At 33.7% G+C, this 6,960-nt stretch overlaps 1 non-coding gene across 1 annotated transcript; it reads left to right on the forward strand.

The window, feature by feature from the left end:
- The first annotated feature begins 1,998 nt into the window (after window positions 1–1,998).
- On the forward strand, window positions 1,999–2,071 carry TRNAF-GAA (transfer RNA phenylalanine (anticodon GAA)). Its single transcript has one exon. It is a non-coding gene; the product is annotated as a tRNA-Phe (tRNA).
- The last annotated feature ends 4,889 nt before the right edge of the window (window positions 2,072–6,960 follow it).

Below are 6,960 nucleotides of genomic sequence, written 5' to 3' on the forward strand. Positions count from 1 at the left end.
TTGGCAAGAGATTGAAAAGTAGTTTAATTTGGAACACTTGTGGGATAGTAAATCATTGGCAGAATGTTTTTGTGGTTATAATACTTGAATTTTGCTAAATACATTTAGATTCCCTCTTATTTTGGTTGCTTGGGGATCCTATTTGGCTTGAAATGCTAGCTTTTTTACAACAAACAATGCTCACTTTTCAAGTTTTCTTAACAATCTCTAGAATTATTTTCCACCAAAATCCTTTTCAATGTAAGAATAATGTCTATATGGTGAAAGATGTTAATCTTAATTAGGAGATACAATGGGGCTTCCTTGATGGTGCCTATCAAGGACCAATGCACACATGTGAATTGGGATTTTTATGATAATTTTTGGGATCTCATTTCTTTACTAGAAAAGCCAATTTGGGTCAAGGTTCCAACAATATGTGGGAATTCAAAGCTTTATATGCACTTCTAAAAGGTGTAGTGGATAGGAATATCTTGTGCATGTCCTTGAAGATTCAAACCTAACCTTTAATTGGATGAAAGATAAGATTCAAGTGACTAACCCATGCTTGCTACATATTTCACACTAGTTGAAAAATATATTTCAACTACTTTGGTAGATCGATTACACTCGTTTTTTCTAAAAGTTAAACTATATTATTGATTATCTTTTGAAAGATGCTTCTCTTTTAGATAAGTTTGTTTTAGAAGAATTTTTTAAAGCATATTTGCTTTATAAAATTAAATGCAACTTTTTTGGTTATATTGTAAGGCATTATAGGCCTTTGCTTTTTTATTTTGATAGGCTTCTTGTTGGAATTTCATGGTTTTGTATCTTAATTGAGTAGTGAATATGTTTACTTTGTTGTTTGTTGATTAACACCGTGAGCCTAAGGATTGTACTCTCAATTTCTTTTTTTTAGCAATAGCAAGATAGATTATATTAGCAAAAGGTGTAATGAAGAATAGATGAGATACATCAATAAATTCACGAGAGAAAATATTGCAAAGGTTTTAGGACTGCACTAGTATAACTACATTGGTTGTGCCTCAATCTTAATACTAAGTTCCAAAAAAATCATAATAATACAATCTATAGAAAATATAATTAACATAGTAACATGTAGCTAGCATTAAAATATAACAAGGATTGAGTCCTAGTCATCTAAATGATCAATTTTTCTTCAACAGATACTTGACTAAGATCTAGTAGTTCAGTGAGAGAAAAGGGGCCAAGTTTGCAGAAGAATTCATCATCATACTTTTAAGGTAGCATTGCTTCATGTAATAAAGATTGTTTTCCCAACTTCTTTGTTGCCCTATTCAGGTCTCTTAAAATATGTTTGATTTGAATGCAAGGAATCCAAGCCAATGATTTCAAAATTATTGTGTAAAGATGGTAAAACATAGAGTCCAAAAGAAAAGTTCCGAAACAAGATGATGAATGGAGTTATTAGAATCACCTATTATAATTATAATTAGAAATCCAAATGTCACGATGCCTTGAAAAAAATATACATTTCAGGTTAATTATTAAAAACTATAGCTAAGCTCAAGTATTTCAATTCTATTAGTGCTTCACAACCAAAATAAACCATACACTTAGAGATTGTACTCTCAATTTCATTGAAATAAAAAACATATACATGCTCACAACTCTTTCCAGCTTTAAATAAAATTTATATACATGGTAGGTAGATTTTTATTAAAATAATTAATTTTAATAATTATATTAAGTGAAATTACATATAAAGACAAAACAAAACTTGCGAAAAGTAAGCGAAGGTAATGAAAAAAAAAGCAGATATTTAGCCTGTATTCGTGCAATGACTCATTCCTGTTGGCTTTCCATTCAAAGGCATTGATCTTTGGAACTTTCTTAAACTACTTGATGGCCAGTACCAGCCACCAGCCTTGGCATAACAATGAACACCTGGCCGCCTCATTACGTAAACAATCTCCAACGAACCTAGGCTGACAAAACCACTCTTCAAATAAACCAGCATAGATATTTCAAGTAGCGGGGATAGCTCAGTTGGGAGAGCGTCAGACTGAAGATCTGAAGGTCGCGTGTTCGATCCACGCTCACCGCAAAACCATTTCTTTGTAAATCAGTTTTGTCAGAATAATGTCCAGTTTGTTGATCTGTTTTGGTCTTATCTGAGGTTTATTACATTCCGTGAAGAGACGTCACTTAGTTGGTTGATCAGTTTTTGCAATTCGCTGTTTAAAAAAATATGCAAATGCTACTGCTCTGACGGTGGAATCTGTGGGCGCGTTGTTGTCTTAACTCAACATTAGGTTGCGTGTTCGATTCACACCGGTTCAAATCGCTATTTCATTCTTGAAATCCAACTGTTTCCTTGACGCAATTTCAATGGACTCGCCAAGCGAATGGAGGCCTTTCACTTCCACGCAATAAATTTCTATCCATAAAACACAAGAAATTGCCCCCAGAACTGTCCGCAGGTTTCTAAAAACCCGCACTTTGTTTGCTGTCCACGGGAAGTTGCCACGCGGCAATCCTTTTCTTCCAGCTGAGTGCTAAGTATGGATCGAACTGGCCTGTGGAGCTGTGCATTCGCTCAAGGTGGGGTGTTGTCACAATGTCTTAAAATATTATTGTTATTAATGTGTAGTGTTTTGTCCATATTAAAAATACGTGATGCGCTGTGCATTGGTTCAAGGTGGGGTATTGTGACACTGTCTTAAAATATTATTGTTATTAATGTGTAATGTTTCTTGTTATTGTGCGGTTTGTAGGTTGTTGCACGTAGTCTAAGTTTATAGTAGCAGCCAGTTAGATTTGATACTAAGTGTGCTCAGGATAACTCTCATTATCCTAGATTAAAAAAAAAAAGGTTTTGTCCATATGAAAATTTTATAATGTGTAATGTTTTGTCCATGGTAGGTAGTATAATTGGGCCAAAAAAATAAAAAAATATTTGTAAGTGTTTGTGATTCTAACTAATTGAAAGTTCATTCCCTGAACATGTTTTGTCCATGTTAAAATATTTATGATGTGTAATGTTTGTCCATGGTAGGTAGTATAATTGGCCCAAAAACAAAAAAAAAAAATATTTGTAAGTGTTTGTGATTCTAACTAATGGAAAGTTCATTTCCTGAACATCTCTCATCAACGTACCAAAAAATAAAATATTATTGTTATTAATGTGTAATGTTTTGTCCATATTAAAATATTTATAATGTGTAATGTTTTGTACATGATAGGTAGTATAATTGGCAAAAAAAAAAAAAAAATTGTAAGTTTTTGTGATTCTAACTAATTGAAAGTTCATTTCTTGAACATGTCTCATCAACGTACCAAAAAATGATGTGCAATGTTTTAAAAATTAAGACGAATTTATATTTTGTTTTTATTTAACACATGTCAACTATATTAAAAGTAGAATGGATTACATAGTGTACCGTTCAAATGTTTTAACAAATTTTGTTTTTATTGATTTCAATATTGGGTCTAATGGTTAAAAATATGTGTTTTTTTCTAAGAGATCACAAATTCAAAACCAAATAGAAGTAAAATATGCACATCTTCCTAGATTTTAGGAGTCAAATTGCTATGTGGAAGGTAGGTCCCTTGTCTCACAAACAATGGGATTGTGTTTTGTCCCACAAATAATGGAGTCCCATACACCAATTTGATGTCTAACTTTGTCATAACCTTAAAAATAGTACCTGTAAACATAATAAGAATTTGTAAAGCACCTAACCATAGAATTAAAAAATAAATAAATAAAAAATAAAATAAAATAAAATAAAATTATCTTTCAATTACTTTATATACACACAAAATTAACATAAAATATTATACTTAAAGGTAGATATTGAAATTCCTCAATTGGGGTGTGAGATAGATCATTGCCCATCTTGAGACTTACGTCATGAGTAAATTGATTGTTGAAAGGGTCGGAGGGCAGCCCAACCCACGCCCTCACATGCTCGTTCATGAATGTGGGAGCATAATGAATCGACGACTAATGAAGGAGAGTAAGGGCAGTGCATGGAGGCCCCATACTCCTCACACGAGTGACATGGTAGTATTGATCGTAGGCCGCATATGAAGTAGTTATTCTGAAGGTGAAGGGGGCGTGATTATTAGTTGTTTGGAATTCCTTAATGGTGTTGCTCCGTCAAGGTTTCATAACTCTCAACAAGGCAGAGAGACCCTGGCGGTTGGAGAATTGAGCAGAAGACATCAACAAGAAGTGGAGAATACATCAACTCGTCACCCGTATCAATGACACACCAACCAGTGAAATGAGGAAGGAAATTATGGGTCTATATGGCGAATTGTCTATGGATCCGTTTGTTGTTTCTATATACTTCGATATTTTTCTTTTGTGTATGGGAATGTATTCAGAGGCTTTGGTATGGAATTTCACTGGATTTATTTGATGGCCTGCTTGTAGTCGTTCTTATATCGATAGTTTTGGGTTTTTGTTGAATCTGTTTGGGAATTTGAACATAGCCCTCCTTTCTTTGTTTAATTATTTTGGTTCTCGTTGTCCAAAGGAGACTAGGATGGTCTTTGTCCACTATATAAGCCATATTCAATGCTATACCCCTATCTTCGGGTGGGTGGATAAAATTCTATCTCACAACTATATGTTTGTCTTCCTGAATACTTATATGAGTCATTTAGTGTTGAAACAATGGTGGATTGTTAAGTCAGACACCATTTGTGCGCCAACCTCTGTCATGCCCAGTTTTTGGTTTGTCCATCTCAACACCCATTTGTGTATTTATTTTGATTGTTAAAGTCATGGTCCACCCTTTGCCTACCTCTGGATCGTCGACTAGAGGAGGTCATGGTCACAATATAGGGAATGGGCGGCACCCTAGGGCAAATCAACCCCAATCTCGTCCTTCAAGAAACCATGGTCATTGAACCACTGCTAGTCTTAATCATGATGCAACTCAAGTTTTTGATATTGGCACTCTAGAATAGGTCTGTTAATTAATCTCAGGGTGGGAGACAGAACTAAATCAGCAGGTGGCAAAATCAGATGTGGATTTGGGTGATTGGCAGGATCTGGCTTCAGACCCAGGTCACACCCACTGTAGATCCACCCAGTATAAAAAAATTGTTTATCTGTATTGGATAATGAAGAATCTCGTAGCCAAAGCCTTGGCTGCCTCACCAAGTGATTGTCCTTAGACTAAATATGGACATGCGGGAATTAAAAAAGACCTACAATAGATCCAATTTCAACTACAACAACAAAATGGAAGACTTAGTCGCATTGAGAGCCACATTCCATGCATCCCTCAGTCAGAACTTCTAGGTTCTAGTGTGAAGGATCCAACCCAAGTGGATTCTTCTGAAGATTAGTGGATTAGATGTTCCAATTTTGACTTATATTTTTCCATATGCAATGTTTTTAGTTTATAGTTTTAGACTTTAGATATTTAGCATATAGTAGGAATCATGACATTCAGACATATTTAGCTTTGATTGACAGTATCAAACTCTTTTAGTTTTGGATGGCATATAATACAGTTAGGTGGCCAACAGATCTGGTGTCCTGTCGGGCAGGTTGAGGCCACCTAACAATTTGATCTATGTATGTAACCTGCCTTTTAAGAAAAGTAATGAAAAAGGTTCCTCCAAGCTTACAAAAACAAAAGGTAGATATTGGAATATTTTATTTATCATGTTCCATAATTTTTTTAAGTAATGCAACATTTCGACACTTTAGCACTAAACAACATTCATAAAAACTCCAAATGCTAGTTTTGATCTATTGACAATACTTTCATTGTATGGTCTCATTGTCTTTCCTCTTGAAATTTTTATTTGACCATTTTAACAACATTCCACTTTGCCACTGGACCCCCCAAACATTCAATTTACAATGGAAATCCAAATTGAAAACTCTCCTCCCCTTCTAGAATCATCATCCCTTGTCAACTTAATGGAACCTTTACCCACCAAGTTTATAGGGAAAAAAATCACACTAGAAAATACTTTCACAGTCATTCTAAAACAAAAATTGAAGCTCTAGTAACTAAATCCATTCTAATTTCCACACCCCAATTATTCAAGAAATAAAAATCACACCTTACAAAGGCTCTTATACCCACTGCTTACTCCAATATTCAAATATATAACGCTTTATGTTCAACTCTCCGGACTAATTTCAAAAATGATAAATACTTGGCAATTACTGAGAAGGGCGAGGGGCGAGGGGGGTTAATCAATAATTGTGTCTTTTATTTAATCATTTCAACTTAATTTTCTTTTTCAAATATCTTCTTTTGCAACTAATGGCTTGTGTATAGGTTCAACTATTAATTTTTTCTTTCGTAATTATTAGAGAGAGACATTTGCATATATATATATATATGTGTGTGTATATATATATATATATATATATATATATATATATATATATATATATATATATATATATATATATATAACATTCATATAAGTTAGATATTCAACAAGCAACCCCTAAAGACACCATATATAAGTGGAAACCCATAAGGGGATAAAATAACAATTTTTTGGCTTAAGTGATGTGAAGGAAAACTCCTACTCCCTTATTACATCAAATTTTTTGTAGGCTACAATGCATAGGAGACTCCTACCTCAACATGCTACAACTTGTTCTTTATCAAGCTAGAACTTAAAAGGATACTATAATCCCCCTATCAGATTACAAATCAAAATTGTTGGTTACCTGGTCTTTTTCTCTGTTCTAAAATTAATTTTTGTCCTCTTTGTTGCTTCTTATCCTCTTTGCTTCTCTTCTTCAAGCCTAATCCAATTCTTCTACTCTTTCTCTTCCTCTTTTTTCCTTATTAGGCTTGTTCAATAATTCTCTTATACAAATGCTCAATTAAAAAAATCATCATTCTCATTCAATAGTGCATCTTTTATGAACATGGCTCTCTCACTATTTTCATTCTATGTAGGAATTTGAAATGAGTTTTCTCTTGGTATTCCAGGACTATT

This window comes from Pinus tabuliformis, chromosome 6, assembly GCF_031772625.1.
Source record: "Pinus tabuliformis cultivar Carrire ecotype Pingquan chromosome 6, CPIR1, whole genome shotgun sequence".
Classification (NCBI taxonomy): Eukaryota; Viridiplantae; Streptophyta; class Pinopsida; order Pinales; family Pinaceae; genus Pinus; species Pinus tabuliformis.